Raw genomic sequence first — 21,133 nt, 5'->3', positions numbered from 1 at the left:
TTCATGTATATCTATGTTGGCCAGAGTGGTTCTCAATCAGAGGCAACGAGTGTCAGCTGTTGCTGGTTGTCTCTGATTGGGAACCATATTTAGACAGGCTGTTTTCCCACAGTGTTTGTGGGATCTTGTTCCGTGTTGGTTTGTGTAGGTAACCAAGGACTTCACGTTATCGTTTTGTTGTTTTGTTTCGTGTGGTGAAATAAATAAAGTATGTTCACTTATCGCGCTGCGCATTGGTCCACTTCCTTCAGCGATCGTGACAAGTAGCCTCAACAGCACTCTGTATGATGGAACCATGGTGTAGCCGGAGGACAGCTAGTTTCCGTCCTCCTCTGGGTACATTGACTTAAATACAAAACCTAGGAGGCACATGGTTCTCACCTTCTTTCATAGACTTACACAGTAATTATGACAACTTCCAGAGGACGTCCTCCAACCTATCAGAGCTCTTGCAGCATGAACTGACATGTTGTCCACCCAATCAAAGGATCAGAGAATGAATCTAGTACTGAAAGCATAGTACTGTATAAAATGTGGTGAAAAAAAGAGAGAAAGACAATAGTTGACCAGTTTTGAACAAATGTATTTATTTTAAAATGAGAGAGAGAGATATTTAGTTGTATATTATTTTTAATTTTCACTTTCACTTAGCTAGTGAATACAGCTAGCTAGTTTAGCCTGTTCAAACACCTGGCTCAAACAGAGAGGGATGCTATGTTAGCTAGCTGGCTATGGCTATCCAACACTGGAACTCTTTCAAGTCAAGGTAAGCTTTTGATTTTATTAATTTATTGCCACCAGGGCCCACCGGTGTAACTGCTAAACTGTTTGCTGACTGTACACTGTACTGCATGATTGTAGCGGGTTTACTAACACGTTAGTTCTAGTAGCTATGTTGACTATGACGTTAGTTAATATGGAGACACCGATGTAGGCTGTATGTAGCGGTTAGTGGTTATGATATTAAAGTTTGTCTTGGAGAGTTTTTTTTGCCTGGGCACAGACAGCTGATGTATTGTGAACTGAAGTCCACAAGCGAAGGGAAAAGGTGAGAGGAGGAGTGCGTAGATGCGAGAAGGAATTTATACAACGAGCAAAATGATCATGCTGTTTGTATGTGGCTGCTGTGAAAATGAACTGTGTTAGCGTTTGATCAGGGGTGTATTCATTCCGCCGATTCTATTGAAAAACGTTTCTTAAACGGTAGCAAATGGAACGAAATGGGGATAAACTCTCGTTTGCAACTGTTGGACTAATGATTACACCATAGATCAGCTAGATGCAGGCAAGAGTGTGCAAGGCGGTATTGAATGTGTCACTGTCTGTCACCTTGATTACTCTACATGATTACACTACGTTGTAAACTTTTATTCATAGGCTAGGTTGTACCAACCTCATGATGGGTATAGGGACAATTTGAGTATCATGTAGTAGCCTAAACCTATCGATGTTACATTGAGCTGGGTGAATGGAATATGAATGACAGTCATCCAATATGCTGTAATAATGTTACGGATATAGGTATCCTGTATGTGTATTTGTTTTTCCTCTCCTTCAGCCCTAATTACAGGTGTCCCTTGTTTTCCTGATTGGTGGTCATTGGGGTGTCCCACCTGTCCGACATCCGTTCGTCTGCTGATTGCTGAGGTGGACCAATCGTCGGCTCGTGTTGCTAGCTTAAGATGGCTACTTTTGATTTGGATGCCTTTTTGGATAACCCTACGTGGGAGGTTTTTGATAATTGCCATAGAGTGGATCTACAGGCTTTGGCTGACCACTTTTCTATACCCATACCGAGGGTTTTAGTGAAAATGGAAGTTAGGAAAGTGGTGTTAGAGGTATTATTGAATGAGCGAGTGCTTGAGTTACCGCCGCCTGAGCCTGCAGCTCCTGTAGGGGATGTGGCTGCTGCTCCTGTAAGCCTGTCGGTGTCTGAGGACAAGGGCGACGCTAAGGCTTCAGTCACATTGCCCCGTTTTGACCCACTCTCCCCACTGTCAGACAGTGATGCCAGGATGGATGTCCGCTCGACACGGCTCCAAATGGAGGCAGAAGAAAAGTTGGAGATGGGTAAGCTAGAGGCAGAACAGGAGACGCGTAAGATGGAACTGGAGACGCGTAGACTTGATCATGAACTGGAGATGCATAAGATGGAATGGAACTGGAGGCAGAGACAGCGAGGTTAGTCTCTGCTCATGCTATGCCTGCTAGAGAGCCGTCCTCACCAGCTGTATCGTCTGCTACTTTTGATATTAGTAGACAGATCACCTTAGTACCTGTGTTTAGGGAGTCAGAGGTTGACTCCTATTTGAGTGTTTTTGAGGGTATAGTGGTAGCATTGAATTGGCCCGAAGAGGTATGGTGCCTATTACTTCAGTGTAAATTAACAGGTAAAGCCCAAGAGGTTCTGTCAGCGCTACCTCTTGAAGACAGCTTGAATTATGACATGTTCAAAGCTACTGTTCTTCGTTCCTATGAGCTTGTTCCTGAGGCATATCGACAGAGATTTACGTCTCATAAAAAGTATTCTACTCAGACTTATGTGGAGTTTGCTAGAGACAAAGGAAATCTGTTTGACAAATGGCACACTGCTAGTAAGGTAACTGATTTTAACTCTCTAAGGGAGTTAATCTTGTTAGAAGAGTTTAAAAATTGCTTACCCGAACGCATTGTAGTTTACCTAAACAAACAGAAAGTATCCTCACTGTCGGAAGCGTCTGTATTGGCAGACAAGTTTGTGTTGACGCACAAGAGCGTGTTTTCGGCTCGTACGGAGAGCAGGGCCGCGGAGTTGCTAACTCTTAGCCCTAGTCGACCAGCAGTACATCCAGCACGCCCAAAAGATGTGCGTCACTGTTTCTATTTTCATAAGGTGGGACATATGGTTAATTATTGCTTCCTGCTAAAACGCAAACAGGGGATGCCTCTGCACGCCAGGCCACCAATGGGTGTTGGGCTGATTCGTACGGTTGTAAGGCCAGAATCAAAACAGATGCCTCATGGTAAATGTGGTTTGAAAGTCCCAGATCGCAGCTATGGACCATTCATTTTTGAGGGGTTTGTTTCCATATCAGATGACGAAGCATCTCAGCGTCCGGTTAGAATCCTTAGAGATACTGGTGCGGCGCAGTCGTTCATACTATCTGATGTGTTGCCCTTGTCCGATAATACATATTGTGGTTCCAGTGTGTTAGTACAAGGAATTGAAATGGGATTCGTCCCAGTGCCATTGCACTTTGTGAACATACACTCTGAGTTAGTCAGTGGATTGTTCAGAGTTGGAGTACGTCCTATGTTGCCAGTAAATGGTGTGACCTTTATAATGGGCAACGATATTGCCTGAGGAAAGGTGATACCCGTATTGGAGGTATTAGATGAAAGTGACCAGTCTCTCTCCGAGGAGCTGGCACAGCGATTCTATTCAAAGAGTGTGACCCAGAGGATAGCTTGTGTGCTACCTCTGGTAAGGTGTTGCGGTCTGACCAACAGCCCAGGGAAGGGAAGAAGTATGTGGAACTTGTTGCTGATGCAATACAGTTACCAGTCACTCGTGAGCAGCTGATCGCTAACCAGAAGGTTGACATTAGCCTGGCTAAATGTTTTTCTAGTGTTGTCTCAGTGGAGGAGCTAAAGAAGAAAAACATGGCATACTTCATTGATGGTAATCTCCTCATGCGTAAATGGACATCCCATGTTAGAGCTGGCGGAGATTGGAATGCTGTTTACCAAATAGTGATTCCTACAGCCTTTCGACTAAATGTTTTATCCCTCGCTCATGATCACCAGTGGTCCGGACATCTGGGAGTCACCAAGACTTATGATCGGGTTTTGCGACATTTCTTTTGGCCCGGTTTAAAACAAGATGTGGCTCAGTTCTGTCGGACATGCCACACCTGTCAAGTAACTGGGAAACCGAACCAGGTTATTCCTCCCGCTCCTCTTTGTCCCATACCTGTCATAGGTGAACCATTCGAACATGTGATGGTTGATTGTGTTGGACCATTACCGAAGACAAAATCTGGTAACCAGTTTCTGTTGACAGTTATGTGTGTGGTCACCAGATACCCAGAGGCCATTCCTCTGTGAAGGATTACTGCTCCGGTGGTGAGTAAAGCTTTGATCAAATTCTTCTCAACTTTTGGGTTACCTAAGGTGGTACAAACTGATCAAGGTACGAATTTCCTTTCTAAGCTTTTCAAACAGGTGTTAAAATCCTTGTCAGTTACACACCGTGTGTCAAGCGCATATCACCCAGAGTCTCAGGGTGCGCTTGAATGTTGGCATCAGACACTGAAGTTTATGCTCCGTAAATATTGTTTGGAATCTGAGAAGGATTGGGAAGAGGGAGTTCCTCTAGTTTTGTTTGCTGTCCGTGAGACGGTACAGGAATCCCTAGGGTTCAGCCCAGCTGAACTGGTGTTTGGACACACAGTGAGAGGACCTATGAAAGTCCTTAAGGATCAGTTTTTATCACAAGTTGTGTGCGAAATGAAATATGTTGGACTACGTTAGTCGCTTTCGTGAGCGCCTACATGGTGCCTGTGCTCTGGCAAAGGAAGCGTTGTCTTCCTCACAGAGATGTATGAAACGGCACTATGACAACCAGGCTGTTTCTCGTTCGCTGCAGCCGGGTGACCAAGTTCTTGTATTGTTGCCTGTACCAGGAGCGTCATTGTCAGCACGTTTCTCTGGTCCTTATGTAATTGAAAATAAACTAGGTGAAACTGATTACGGGATACAGACTCCCGATATAAAACGCCAATCTCGTGTGTGCCACATTAACATGTTGAAGACCTACCACACCAGACCCATCACACAGATAGGCAGTCCAGAAAAACTGGCCAAAACGGCTGTCTCTATTGCTGCTGCGGCTGTAGTGGGAGGCCCCGTGTAGCTCAGTTGGTAGAGCATGGCGCTTGCAACGCCAGGGTTGTGGGTTCGATTCCCACGGGGGGCCAGTATGAATAAATAAATAAATAATGTATGCACTCACTAACTGTAAGTCGCTCTGGATAAGAGCGTCTGCTAAATGACTAAAATGTAAATGTCATGTTAATGATGTGGAAGAAGATGGCTTGGAGTTGCACAATACACAGCAGCAGTGTGCTAGATTGCCCAATTCAGAGATGCTGCGGTCTCTCCCATCAAGCCTGATTCATTTAACGGACTGACAGACAGATGATATTGTGAGGCTATTACACAGCTTTCCATGTCTTTTTAATGATGTTCCTACACGCACAAATGTGTTAGAACATTACATTAATGTTGGAAACGCTGCACCTATCAAGCAACGTCTCTAATAAAAAAGATAATGGGGGATGAGGTCGCTTATTTGCTGGAGAATAACCTGGCTATGCCAAGTTCAAATCCTTGGAGTTCTCCGTGCATTCTGGTTCCCAAACCTGATGGGACATCCAGGTTATGTACGGACTATCGAAAAGTAAATTATGTCATAGTGCCCGACTCGTTCCCGTTACCCAGACTGGATAACTGTATTGACACTGTGGGTGCTGCTACTTACAGTAGGGGAAAAAAGTATTTAGTCAGCCACTAATTGTGCAAGTTCTCCCACTTAAAAAGATGAGAGAGGCCTGTAATTTTCATCATAGGTACACGTCAACTATGACAGACAAATTGAGAAAAAAAATCCAGAAAATCACATTGTAGGATTTTTTATGAATTTATTTGCAAATTATGGTGGAAAATAAGTATTTGGTCATCTACAAACAAGCAAGATTTCTGGCTCTCACAGACCTGTAACTTCTTCTTTAAGAGGCTCCTCTGTCCTCCACTCGTTACCTGTATTAATGGCACCTGTTTGAACTTGTTATCAGTATAAAAGACACCTGTCCACAACCTCAAACAGTCACACTCCAAACTCCACTATGGCCAAGACCAAAGAGCTGTCAAAGGACACCAGAAACAAAATTGTAGACCTGCACCAGGCTGGGAAGACTGAATCTGCAATAGGTAAGCAGCTTGGTTTGAAGAAATCAACTGTGGGAGCAATTATTAGGAAATGGAAGACATACAAGACCACTGATAATCTCCCTCGATCTGGGGCTCCACGCAAGATCTCACCCGTGGGGTCAAAATTATCACAAGAACGGTGAGCAAAAATCCCAGAACCACACGGGGGGATCTAGTGAATGACCTGCAGAGAGCTGGGACAAAAGTAACAAAGCCTACCATCAGTAACACACTACGCCGCCAGGGACTCAAATCCTGCAGTGCCAGATGTGTCCCCTGCTTAAGCCAGTACATGTCCAGGCCCGTCTGAAGTTTGCTAGAGTGCATTTGGATTATCCAGAAGAGGATTGGGAGAATGTCATATGGTCAGATGAAACCAAAATAGAACTTTTTGGTAAAAACTCAACTCGTCGTGTTTGGAGGACAAAGAATGCTGAGTTGCATCCAAAGAACACCATACCTACTGTGAAGCATGGGGGTGGAAACATCATGCTTTGGGGCTGTTTTTCTGCAAATGGACCAGGACGACTGATCCGTGTAAAGGAAAGAATGAATGGGGCCATGTATCGTGAGATTTTGAGTGAAAACCTCCTTCCTTCAGCAAGGGCATTGAAGATGAAATGTGGCTGGGTCTTTCAGCATGACAATGATCCCAAACACACCGCCCGGGCAACGAAGGAGTGGCTTCGTAAGAAGCATTTCAAGATCCTGGAGTGGCCTAGCCAGTCTCCAGATCTCAACCCCATAGAAAATCTTTGGAGGGAGTTGAATGTCCGTGTTGCCCAGCGACAGCCCCAAAACATCACTGCTCTAGAGGAGATCTGCATGGAGGAATGGGCCAAAATACCAGCAACAGTGTGTGAAAACCTTGTGAAGACTTACAGAAAACATTTGACCTGTGTCATTGCCAACAAAGGGTATATAACAAAGTATTGAGAAACTTTTGTTATTGACCAAATACTTATTTTCCACCATCATTTGCAAATAAATTCATTAAAAATCCTACAATGTGATTTTCTGGAAAAAGAATTCTCATTTTGTCTGTCATAGTTGACGTGTACCTATGATGAAAATTACAGGCCTCTCTCATCTTTTTAAGTGGGAGAACTTGCACAATTGGTGGCTGACTAAATACTTTTTTTCCCCACTGTATGTAACCAAACTAGATCTTCTAAAAGGTTACTGGCAGGTGCCGTTAACCTCACGTGCCTCCGACATCTCTGCCTTTGTGACCCCAGACCACTTCCTACAATATGCTGTCATGGCATTTGGGATGCGGAACGCACCAGCCACTTTCCAACGCCTGGTTAACACAGTATTGGCTGGAGTTCCTAATTGTAGTGCCTACCTTGATGATCTGGTAATTTATTCAACTGAGTGGTCAGATCATATTAACACTCAAAGGGTAGTGTGTGAACGTCTAGCAGCCGCTTCTCTAACCCTGAACTTAGCAAAGTGCGAGTTTGGGAAGGCCACTGTTACTTCTCTCGGCAAACAGGTCTGCCACGGTCAGGTGCGCCCTGTTGATGCCAAGGTCTCGGCTATAACTGCATTTCCCGCACCTACCACCAGAAGAGAGCTACGCCGTAGTTTCTGTAAAAATGTCTCTGCGGTAGTTGCTCCATTAACGGATTTGCTCAGTCCGGCGAGAAAATGTGTATGGTCTGCGGATTGTCACACTGCTTTCAACACTGCTAAAGCACTCTTATGTAGTACCCCTGTTCTTGCTGCTCCAGATTTTGAACGGCCGTTTAAACTTGAGGTAGATGCTAGTGCCAGAGGTGCTGGTGCTGTTCTACTGCAGCCGGACCAGAATAGAGTGGACCATCCTGTCTGTTATTTTTCGCGGAAATTAAACAAATGTCAAACTAACTATTCAACCATTGAACAAGAAGCTCTAGCTTTGTTGTTAGCTCTGCAGTACTTCGAAGTCTATGTTGGTTCCAGTGCACTACCAGTGATCGTGTATACTGACCATAACCCCTTAGTTTTTCTCCACCGCATGTACAACCAGAACCAGCGCCTTATGCGTTGGGCACTTGTGGTGCAAAATTATAATTTGGAGATCCCCACCATAAAAAGGGTTTGGATAATGTGATGGCAGATGATTTGTCTCATGTTTAGAGATATAGGATTTATTTTCTATCCCGTGAGGATGCTTTTGCTCTTTGAATTTGTTTTGTGTGTTTTGATAGTACATGAGTCACAAACCATTGTAGGTTTGCTCTTTTAAGGGTGGGAGTGTTACGGATATAGGTATCCTGTATGTATATTTGTTTTTCCTCTCCTTCAGCCCTAATCACAGGTGTCCCTTGTTTTACTAATTGGTGGTCGTTGGGGTGTCCCACCTGTCTGACATCCGTTCGTCTGCTGATTGCTGAGGTGGACCAATCAGTGGACATTCCTCAGTATTTCACCACCTGTTTCTGGTTTTATATTACCATATCAAATCCCCTGGTTTTAAAAGCCAGTCAGTTGTGTTTTCTGACAGAGACTCTTTTTCTTTGTGAGTATGGATACTGTGGTGTCTTGTTTTTGGTGTACTCACTTGTTAACTGTCTAGTCTATATTGGACCTATGTTGTTTGTTTGTGCCTGGGAAAAGGGGGGTTTAGCAAGTCGCCCTTGGGCATACACTACCTGTAGGAAAACCTTGTCTAAATACACTAGTTAGACCTGAGCGGACCACCCACTGTATTTTTTGTATGGTTAGCAGTAAGCTTAGCGGTTCTTAAGGCAGGCAAGATCAGTTATGGGTTTTTTGACTTTATTGTTTAATTCCTTGGGTCCAGCTCAGCCCCTTTTCCCCAAACCGTTTACCGTGTGTTTATAATAAACATTTTGTGTTTGATGGTAGCTTATGGTTGTCAGTGTATTTTTGTTCTCACTGTTCCGTGTCAATATGCTAATTCGCATGAGTTATGTTATGGGTCTCTCTTCCATCCACCCTAGACTTTTAAAGCCACGGGGTTCGTAACAAATAGAAATAAGGCCATGCTCATAAAAAAAGTAATCGTCCTCCCTCATCTTAAACAGCACCTACCACCACTGGTGTGTCGTGGGTTTAACCAGACAAACTTGAGAAGTTTGGTTTACAGAGTGTATTGGATTCACTGGGCTCAGCATTTTGTGAATTATTAAGTGGTGGAACTGTTAGTTTGGAGGATTATTAGCTGACTGTCCATCGCGTGTTGTGACACAGCTCCTTTTACCTCACTGCCTGATTCTCAGAAGTAAGAGAATTCCTACTAATCAGGAATAGCTGTTATTATCAAGCCTATATTCTTACTAACATGATATCCATTCTTATTTTTCAGACTCGTTAAAGCTGGTTAAAAATAGTACCCCCTAAGCCTCTTTCACATACTTAGGTTATGTCTCCTAAAATCCCATCTTATCTACTCTTTTTAAGGGAAACTGACTTATTGGGCCAGTCAAACAATGAGATGTGTTTGATTCCACCAAATACTCTTCATGAGCCAATGCTGATTTGTTATTGGCCAAATGCAACTCAGCTGCATTTCCAACCAGAAACTACTGTTTTAAGCAATGTTTAATTAACATTATGCACCTTATTCTAAAGGATAAGTCTGTTGGCAGAGGTGGTCCATTTGTGTCCTCTCAGTGAATGCAAGGAGCTCTCTACTCCTGGGTTATAGTATTGTGTTGATGTTTTGGCACCTTTCATTCATCTCAGTCATATTATAGTCTCTTAGAGACTCTCTTTTTTGGGTCAATGGTTGGGAAATGTTGCCCTTGACCGTTTGACTGACTTTTTTGTTTTCTGATTTACATATTTTCCCCTGCAGCTTGAATATCACTGAGGGGATGTCTGCTGACTGTCAGATCTTTCTTGGTCTAGTGGATGTGAGTGAAAAGGACTGTAACTGGTTACAGTCCAATGCCACAACTTTGTCAGCCAATTAGGTAAATGGTATCTGCTTTACAGTATTTTTTTCCCCGTTTTTGATGATAATGATATGGATTATGATAATGTTGATATGGATTATCAAAATGTTGATCATTTTATTATGATCATTTTTATGATAATTTTGATTATAATATCAATGCTTGTCCAAACTAATCCCTCGGGAGAAATGAAATCCACATAAATGATTGAGAGTAAAAAAACAAGTCAGGGAAAATAAAAATAAAATGTGAGTCTTGGAACTCATTTAGGGGGGAACCAGTCTTCAGGCTTCCTCGCTTGTGAGAGTTTGTATATGCTACAAGGGAATGTTGTGGGTTCAGGGGTAATTCAAAGGAAACTCAGAGACCTCATAAACATTGGCATAGTTAATCATGTGTAAATGCTCTGGTTCAAATCAGACCACATCAGCGGCCAACAAACACACCATTGCCCTGCTCTGTATAAAATGTAACATGCTGTTCAGTTGATTGAAAAGGTAAATGACCAGGGGTAATGGGTATTATCTGTGCTACTTTTAAGAATCCCTGACACGTGGTTTACAGAGTGGGTTTGACCACTGTATTCCTCAGGTTATTTAGCACAAGGAATCTGACCTGTGACCTGTCCTGTGTGTTGGGCAGATGAGGGTCTCTGACAGAGGTGGTGGGTGGAAAGAGTGGACTATAATCTTCTCCATCAGCATCTCTGTCAAAATATACACAACTTTAACAAAACACAACTGACTAGGAAACTGGGAGGACCTGGTGGAAACCCTCCATACTCAGGAAATCTGGTGATCCTGATTGGGGGTAGACAGAGGAGGTTAGGGTTAGAGGCCTACCTATCAGAGAAAAAACCTCTGCATTACAAATTTTTGGACTATCTCTAGCAAGCGGCCTCATAATTGTCTGTCAAATAAACATGGTAGGGAGTTAGTGGCTTGCGAAAGTATTCACCCCCCTTGGCATTTTTCCTATTTTGTTGCCTTACAACCTGGAATTAAAATGGATTTTTTGGGGGGTTTGTATCATTTCATTTACACAACATGCCTACCACTTTGAAGATGCAAAATATTTTTTATTGTGAAACAAACAAGAAATAAGACAGAAAAAACAGAACTTGAGCGTGCATAACTATTCACCCCCCCCAAAGTCAATACTTTGTAGAGCCACCTTTTGCAGCAATTACAGCTGCAAGTCTCTTGGGGTATGTCTCTATAAGCTTGTTACATCTAGCCACTGGGATTTTTGCCCATTCTTCAAGGCAAAACTGCTCCAGCTCCTTCAAGTTGGATGGGTTCCGCTGGTGTACAGCAATCTTTAAGTCATACCACAGATTATCAATTGGATTGAGGTCTGGGCTTTGACTAGGCTATTCCAAGACATTTAAATGTGTCCCCTTAAACCACTCGAGTGTTGCTTTAGCAGTATGCTTAGGGTCATTGTCCTGCTGGAAGGTGAACTTCTGTCCCAGTCTCAAATCTCTGGAAGAATGAAACAGGTTTCTCTCAAGAATTTCCCTGTACTTAGCGCCATCCATCATTCCTTCAATTCTGACCAGTTTCCCAGTGCCTGCCGATGAAAACCATCCCCACAGCATGATGCTGTTGCCACCACCATGCTTCACTGTGGGAATGGTGTTCTCGTGGTGATGAGGTGTTGGGTTTACGCCAGACATAGCGTTTTCCTTGATGGCCAAAAAACTCAATTTTAATCTCATCTGACCAGAGTACCTTCTTCCATATGTTTGGGGAGTCTCCCACATGCCTTTTGGCGAACACCAAATGTGTTTGCTTATTTTTTTCTTTAAGCAATGGCTTTTTTCTGGCCACTCTTCCATAAAGCTCAGCTCTGTGGAGTGTACGGCTTAAAGTGGTCCTATGGACAGATACTCCAATCTCCGCTGTGGAGCTTTGCAGCTCCTTCAGGGTTATCTTTGGTCTCTATGTTGCCTCTCTGATTAATGCCCTCCTTGCCTGGTCTGTGAGTTTTGGTGGGCGTCCCTCTCTTGGCAGGTTTGTTGTGGTGCCATATTCTTTCAAATTTTTTATAATGGTTTTAATGGTGCTCCATGGGATGTTCAAAGTTTCTGATATTTTTTTATAATCCAACCCTGATCTGTACTTCTCCACAACTTTGTCCCTGACCTGTTTGGAGAGCTCCTTGGTCTTCATGGTGCCGCTTGCTTGGTGGTGCCCCTTGCTTAGTTGTGTTCCAGACTCTGGGGCCTTTCAGAACATGTGTGTGTGTGTATACTGAGATCATGTGACACTTAGATTGCACTCAGGTGGACTTTATTTAACTAATTATGTGACTTCTGAAGGAAATTGGTTGCACCAGATCTTATTTCGGGGCTTCATAGCAAAGGGGGTGAATACATATGCACGCACCACTTTTCCATTTTTTTTTTTTTTAAACAAGTACATTTTTTCAATCCACTTCACCAATTTGGACTATTTTGTGTATGTCCATTACATGAAATCCAAATAAAAATCAATTTAAATTACAGGTTGTAATGCAACAAAATAGGAAAAATGCCAAGGGGATGAATACTTTTGCAAGGCACTGTATAAGCACAGATAAAGTGATACTCGCAGGGAAGGTAAATGTGTTCAGTCCAACTAGCCAACGCATTTCAGGATTTAAGAAGAAAGAATGTCATGTTCATTGATATATACAACTCATCCACTAAAATGTAGCATAAGCAAACAACGACATTGTGTGTGATTCTAAATTGATCCCAAGTGAGGTAACATACATTTATGTAAGTGCCTGCATAGTTTAACCACTCTCACAGTCTATTCAAAGACATTAGTCTACCCATTATGATAATCAGTTTGTAGCAAAAGTGCCCACAGGGCGCAGAAATCAATTAAATGTTGGTTCAACGTAATTTCATTAAAATGACGTGGAAACAACATTGATTCAACCAGTGTGTGCCCAGTGAGTGGTCTCCCATTGGATTTTTTGTTTCAACAATGCACATATACTCCCTGAGCTAACTGGTTTTGGGAAGTTCAACCTCTCAATTAGGAAGATGTTAAGACACCAAGGACAAGTACCAAACCCTACATTTGATTCTTCTTCGAGCTGTTCAGGTCAACAATGAGCCACTCCATCAGCCCCCTTGTAAACTGTGCTGACCTCGGACCTGGCTTAGCCTCCACTATCATGCTCAGTGTAACCAAAGGCAGCAGTGTGTTTGTCTGAAGGTCGTGACCCCTACAAACCCCACAGATGGTCAGGGCTCTGCTGTTCAGGGCTCAGGGTGACTGATCACTGTGAAAGCATTCACTGTGCTCCTGTACTCTAGGGCTGTGACGAAACCAGTAACACAATATTTTTCCATGGGAAAAATGAAAACACGAAGCAAACCAAACTCTCTGGTCCTTTAAAAATCTTCTGTATGAAAAATGTTGCGTGCTATAGCTTGGAAAATAAATACATGTAACTCTGGATGACAACATAATGATGTTTGTTTCCAACGTTAAGGCTTTTTTCCTAAAGAAGTTTAATCCATTTCGCAATACTGGTATCGTCCCGGCCCTACTGTGTTCCATGTTGTCATCAATCACTGGCCACTGCAACGTTTCTGGAAGCGCTTATCGATCCTCTCAACTTAATTTAAAATGTACTGGAATGCAATGAATGGGCTGTTAGGCCATGCACGTATCTGTAGCAGTGACGTAGGCAGAAATCCGTTGATGGCAGGGCCAGCAAATATGTAGGTGGGCCCAAATTTGGGCACTCAAATCATTAAATTCTCATAAAAGCCTACCCTATACTCTACTGTAATCGATCACACACAACAGACCACCTAATTTCGCATTACAGACAAAATTGTATTGTAGGCTTACGTAAATCCATGACTCTTGCATTTAACATGCGACTAACTCACATAGACCTACACATAATAAACCATAGGTCTATAATTAATAGACTATGAGACTAGAACATAATGCCCTGATATAACAGTAATAATCACAACAGGCAACCATAGCTTATATAGACTATAATCTTTTCTTAGTCAAGATCACTTTGAGTCAAAATGCAAGCCAAGTGCAATTCTCTGCTGGACGCGGGAGATCAAGTGCACCTGCAATGTATTGTGTGATATCAATTAAATGATCAATAGCTTATAAGGCATAACTATAGTGCATGGGCAGAGAAGCACAGGGCAGAGTTCTATTTCCAATTAAATGTAATTCATAACAATTATAGGCTGTTTACATTGACTGGAAATAAATATTGTTTCATGAATTGTTTCAATATTGTTTCATATATAATAAGAGAAGTCCATTTTTCTCCATGTTGGCCTACCCCGTATTGTAAATAAAGTTGAGTCCCTTATATTTCAAAACTTGACTCTCAAGCTAGGCTATATGATAACACTAGTAATAGGTCAGTTGTTATAGCCTATTACTTGTGAGGCACATCAGAGCATACATTTAAATAACTCGCTTTTTTTATTTCACTGGACTGATGGTCATGTCTCAGCGGAGGGAGGGAGTGAGTGTGAGTCGAAGTGGAGCGTGTTTCATGATTTCTAAAAGTGTTTAATAAAAACAGCATTGTAGTGCTGATCATTGTCTCTGAATGTACTGAAACTGATTGACATAGAGGGGGACTAGAGGCCCTTCATTGGGATAACATCCTCTTCTATACACGGTCTCTTGAAAAGAACTGTGAGCTTTGTTTGGCCGTTTTACTTGTTTTTGCTAGCCAAGTTGGCTAGTGAGTCTTAGCTAGCTAGCTAACGGTGAGTAGCCTACACAGTAGCTTACACAGCGACAGCTACTGCACATGGTATCAGTGCAAAGTGACATGTGCCAGAACCCTCCCATTATTTTCAAATTGATAAACTGATTGTTTTTTTTAGTTGTTTTTTTTACATTGGGCTGCAATCTGAGGTGCAGTTAACTCTAATGAACTTATCTTCTGCAGCAGAGGTAACTCTGGGTCTTCCTTTCCTGTGGCGGTCCTCATGAGAGCCAGTTTCATCATAGCGCTTGATGGTTTTTGCAACTAAACTTGAAGAAACTTTCAAAGTTCTTGAAATGTTCCGTGTTGACTGACCTTCATGTCTTAAAGTAATGATGGACTGTCATTTCTCTTTGCTTTTTGGATCTGTTCTTGCCATAATATGGACTTGGTCTTTTACCAAATAGGGCTATCTTCTGTATGCCACCCCTACCTTGTCACAACACAACTGATTGGCTGAAACGCATTAAGAAGGAAAGAAATTCCACAAATTAACTTTTAACAAGGCACACTTGTTAATTGAAATGCATTCCAGGTGACTACCTCATGAAGCTGGTTGAGAGAATGCCAAGAGTGTGCAAAGCTGTCATCAAGGCAAAGGGTGGCTACTTTGAAGAATCTCAAATATAAAATATATTTTGATTTGTTTAACACTTTTTTGGTTACTACATGATTCCATATTTGTTATTTAATAGTTTTGATGTCTTCACTATTATTCTACAATGTAGAAAATAGTAAAAATCAAGAAAAACCCTTGAATGAGTAGGTGTGTCCAAACAGTTTGCAGGAAAAAGGGGCTGATGTGCGTTTTTCATTCTATATTGATTTGTTTTCCTTGGCTTGATCTCCTCTACAAGGATTCAGGTGAAATGCATCGATACAGCGAAACGCAGAATGCATATTTTCCATTCGATCAGCATTTGGTCACTTCTTTTATAGTAGTTTCTTCCACTGAGTCAACCAAATATTATTCCATAGCCTGTCAGGTCATGTAGGTGAGTGTGTTAAATGAGTTAGCACATTTACAGTAAACGTGTGACGTACTTTACTGTACTTCCCAGAGTGGTAAAATGGGATGGCAGAGGATCAGCAAGCTCAGCTCAATGAAACAAGCCTTTTAAATCTACTGTACCCTGCTTCTCACCGGAAGCCCATATACGGTTAACATCGACCTGGGCTGTCAGGAGGCCATTGACAGGGGGCATCACTCTTACCTCCAGGAGATCAGTCCTCTTCCTCAATGGGCCCCGGCTATAAATCCAACACTAGTTGCAGAGCATTAAACACAGGCAGATAAGAGCAAACTGAGTGGGCGGATACCCCAGACAGGCATAAAACAAACTGTGTACTCTTCTCTGCCACTGCCTTTATGTCCCAGTGAGAGTTGATTATGTGATTGTAAGCTAATTTGTGTTTGATTTAGATGGCTTCCAATGTAAAAAAAAAAAATGAATCAATCATTTTTTTGAATGGTGACGTATCCCTTTAAGTGAGGGCATGGTGACTCTCGAGGAATAACTGTAATATCAGGACAAGCTAAAAGCATCCAGCTCTGACATAATGGCGTGTAGAAGAAGCACTCACCAATCTAGCTTCCAGGGGAAGGGTTGTAACTCTCACTTCCTATCACAGTATACTTGACAGGTCCACCAAAGGACAGAACTCTTAACAACTCACTTACATAAGCTACCAGGCTGCCCAAAAAGAGGTCAGCCCGGAGTACGTTCTTGTCATGTCATCAAATGTTGAAAAAGCTTTAATATCAGTGTGGGAAAATCAACAGGGCAAAGTATCATGTGTTTGTGATCGCTCACTGGCAAAATTATACAATGCAAAAAAGTTGGATTAAGATTTGAATACAGATTGATTTATGGTTGTTGTTTTTTTGAGCTTGTGTATAACTTTCTCAAAAATTCCTGTGAGTTCACTCACTTTCTCAGATGTGCTTATTGAAACCTTATGACATGAATGTTTCAACAGTGTTCTGGAAATGTTCAATGCATGCCCTCAAACATTACAAACAACATTGTCCTGAATCTACAATTAATATATTTTATTTGTGTGATAAATCATTATTGTAGATTTATTGAATGTCTCTACAATATCTGTAGCATATGGTTATGTATGTGTTATTGTAAATACAGTAAAAGGGTCTGGTCTAGCCTACAACTAGCCTATAAGTCCTCTACAACAGCCTCTCTAAAACCCTGTTTATACCTGGTTCTAACATGTGTCAGTTGTCCTGATCTTGTCCACACGTTCTGATTGTGCCCACATTTGTCGACAGGTGTAGACAATTAAAAGACGCTTTGTGATCTGATTGTGATTAGATATGCCTGACCACCTCTGGAGGTAGTCGAAGACTCATCTTGTACGAAAATCCTTGAAGTGTAAACGAATCCTGACAACAAAAGCATATACATTTGGCCAATGTCATGGTTGTCCTGCCCTCTCCAAAAAAATCACACTGGCCAGTTGAGGTATAATAATGGACAACGATACCTCTACGATTCCTCCAGAATTAAGATCATGGTCTTCATTAAATACAAAGTGCTAGTAGACGCACAAATATCATACTCCCCCAAAAATGCTAATCTCCCCTTATTGTAATGGTGAGAGGTTAGCATGTGTTCGGGGTATGATATTTGTGTGTCTAACTTTCTCACTCATCATTATTCACGATTCATTCAGGACTATCCGTAATCATGGTAGCATCCACATTAATGTAGAAGTGTTTAGAAACATATTCTATTCTTATTTACAATAAAAGTGACTCCAAAATGACACAATACATTATTTATCATTAATTTCTATTGGGCACAAAGTATCTGAAACAACCAAAACAAACAGCAAATGCATCCAATAAGTTTGTTATCATTGCGTGCTAGTAATATGGGACCAAATACTAAATTTTGACTACTTTAATGCACATATACTGTAAGTGAATGTGTCCCAATACTTTTGTTTCCCTAAAATGGGGGGCTATGTACAAAAAGTGCTGTAATTTCTAAACGCTTCACCCGATGTGGATGAAAAAAAACCAAATTAAAGCTGACAGTCAAATTTAACCTCATAGTCATTGTATCATTTCTAATCCAAAGTGCTGGATTACAGAGCAAAAACAATAACAAAGAGTTGTCCCAGTGCTTTTGGAGCTCACTGTATAATGCAAGCCAGTAGGCTATATTATATTCTGTGAATCTTTAAGCACTTTCCAGACAAATCGCTATAACAATAAAGTGCAGAAGTTGTCCAAACTGATGCGTAAAGGCACATAGCTTTCTGTAAGTATGAGTGCGGCAACTGTCCAATATAATGTACAATACGTAGGACTCTTTAGGCTACTTTTAGATGTACACTTTATTCCTCCATAGTGTTTGCTTTACATCTGTGCTCCTTTGTAGGCCTAAACATGCCAGTTTCTTTAGAGGGTAAAATATGAACGGTATTAAAAAGACAACGTATGTAAACATCCAGGTGTCAAGATCAACCCTGTCCAGACCGGTTTGAATAAATGTGTTGCGCCATTCGGAGATGCGCTTTGTATCCTACTCTGTTCTACTGTGTGCATTAGGGCTTAAGTGTCATTTTTATTTATACTGTGCATTAATTGCATGTTGCACACACATACTCAGCTCGTTTGTGAGGTGACTTTTTTAGGGATGTGAGAGATTCTCCTAATATTTATTTGTACGGCTGTGGACAGGTCGAGGTTATCGGGACAGTAGACTATTATGCCCAGTCTTAAATCGTTCGATAACAAAGGTAGGCTGTAATGATGAGAGTATACAACTATTCACTATAAAAGTGTGCAGTTTTCTGTCGATTTATACAGCTTGTGTCAAAGGGGGAGGTTCAAGGCAGGTTGGATTAATTTGCAAATGAATGGAGGGACCAGGAAATCTGGTCACAATACGGACACAGTGCGCAGCTAGAGACACATTTTATTACCATGTGTAGACGCAACAAATCTCGATCAGATAGTGATCAGATCACCTTGATCAGATGACGATAACCACATATAAATGCAAGGTGTAACCACGGCTTAAAAGCCTGTCTTCTGTATTCGCTTGATATACAGTGCCTTCGGAAAGTATTCAGACCCCTTGACTTTTTCCACATTTTGTTACGTTACAGCCTTATTCTAAATGTTTGCTAATTTATAAAGAAAACAAAAACAGATTTACTTAAGTATTCAGACCCTTTGCTATGAGACTCAATTCCGCTCAGGTGCATCCTGTTTCCATTGATCATCCTTGAGATGTCCATCTTTCTACAACTTGATTGGAGTCCACATGTGGTAAATTCAAGTGATTGGACATGATTTGGAAAGGCACACACCTGTCTATATAAGGTCCCACAGTTGACAGTGCACGTCAGCACAAAAACCAAGCCATGAGGTCGAAGGTATTGTACGTAGAGCTCCGAGACAGGATTGTGTCGAGGCACATATCTGGGGAAGGGTACCAAAAAATTTCTGCAGCATTGAAGGTCCCCAAGAACACAGTGGCCTTCGTCATTCTTAAATGGAAGAAGTTTGGAACCACCAAGATTCTACCTAGAGCTGGCCGCCCGGCCAAACTGAGCAATCTGGGGAGAAGGGCCTTGGTCAGGGAGGTGACCAAGAACCCGATGGTCACTCTGACAGAGCTCTAGAGTTCCTCTGTGGAGATGGGAGAAACTTCCAGAAGGACAACCATCTCTGCAGCACTCCACAAATCAGGCCTTTATGGTAGAGTGGCCAGACGGAAGACACTCCTCAGTAAAAGGCACATGAAATCCTGCTTGGAGTTTGCCAAAAGGCACCTAAAGACTCTCAGACCATGAGAAACCAGATTCTCTGCTATGATGAAACCAAGATTGAACTCTTTGGCCTGAATGCCAAGCGTCACGTCTGGAGGAAACCTGGCACCTTCCCTACGGTTAAGCATGGTGGTGGCAGCATCATGCAGTGGGGTTGTTTTTCAGCGTTAGGGACTGGGAGACTAGTCAGGATCGAGGGAAAGATGAACAAAGCAAAGTACAGCAAGATCCTTGATGAAAACCTGCTTCCAGAGCGCTCAGGACTTCAGACTGGGGTGAAGGTTCACCTTCCAACAGGACAACGACCCTAAGCACACAGCCAAGACAATGCAGGAGTGGCTTTGGGACAAGTCTCTGAATGTCCTTGAGTGGCCCAGCCAGAGCCCGGACTTGAACCCAATTGAACATCTCTGGAGAGACCTGAAAATATCGGTGCAGCGAAGCTCCAAATCCAACCTGACAGAGCTTGAGAAGATCTGCAGAGAAGAATGGGAGAAACTTCCCAAATACAGGTGCCAAGCTTGAAGCGTCATACCCAAGAAGACTCAAGACTGTAATCGCTGCCAAAGGTGCTTCAACAAATTACTGAGTAAAGGGTCTGAATACTTATGTAAATGCGATATTTCAGTTTTGTATAAATTGGAAACATTTCTAAAAACCTGTTTTTGCTTTGTCATTATGGGGTATTGTGTGTAGATTGATGAGGGGAAAAAACAATTTAATCAATTTTAGAAGACTGCTGTAACATAAATTTTTTTGAAAAAAGTCAAGGGGTCTAAATACTTTCTGAATGCACTGTATAAGAAAGGCTTATGAAGCAGCATTTGCAAAATTACCCCTGGAGTTTTAGATTGATACTTGAATCAGTGTTGAGAAGGAGCACATCTCTGACTCCCTGTATTATCTTAAAAGCCTGTTGAAATCTGCCCCTGTGCTCCATGCCATATTATCTCTGAGCTTGAAAACTGGGGAGCAGCTAATTTTACTAGTAAAAACATGCACTCAACAAACAGTATTAATATTGTTTTTCTAAGGTGGTCTTAAAGTGTGTATTTATGTATGTTGGCTCTGTCTGCACTTGCCACTCGCATTTACTGGAATTTGTGTCTCTTTTTCTTTGGAGTCACTCACGTTGCTGTAAACGTGACATGAATTATTGCTATTGCTTTATGACTGACTGAAAGTGTAATTCATTTGAAGGCTACGCCATCCTAACCATGTCAAGGTTTGAATTTAAAGAGAAAAAAGGACATACCGTACTTGCAATGACCTTCTCTGAATCTCTTTACATGCTAATAGGCTTATCCTTTTGGAACAATTAAGCCACAAAGTTGTGTGGAAGTCGTTGCTATTCGTGTGGAACCTGGGATTTCACATTCTCGCTCGGCACGCAGACATGTGAGCCTATATGGAACTCCATTCATCACGATGTGACCTTTTTTTCATTTAGAATACCTGTCAGGCACAAGCCTTCACTTCCTCTGATACATCAACAATGCCAGGACCTCCATGGATCTCTTCCTTCTCCTACCCAGCCAAACCAGGGTCAACATTATCCATTCACACACACTCCATGGGTCACAACTTCAGTCTGAACATATCTGGGTTCCGTTCCTCTCCAATGTCTTTCATTCTGCCAATAAGGGATTCATGTTAGAACACTCACCAAATTAGCTATGCTCTTGTAGGTA

This window comes from Coregonus clupeaformis, chromosome 20, assembly GCF_020615455.1.
Source record: "Coregonus clupeaformis isolate EN_2021a chromosome 20, ASM2061545v1, whole genome shotgun sequence".
NCBI classification, from domain to species: Eukaryota; Metazoa; Chordata; class Actinopteri; order Salmoniformes; family Salmonidae; genus Coregonus; species Coregonus clupeaformis.
The sequence above is the reverse complement of the archived record's forward strand: the minus strand, read 5'-3'. Positions refer to the sequence as shown.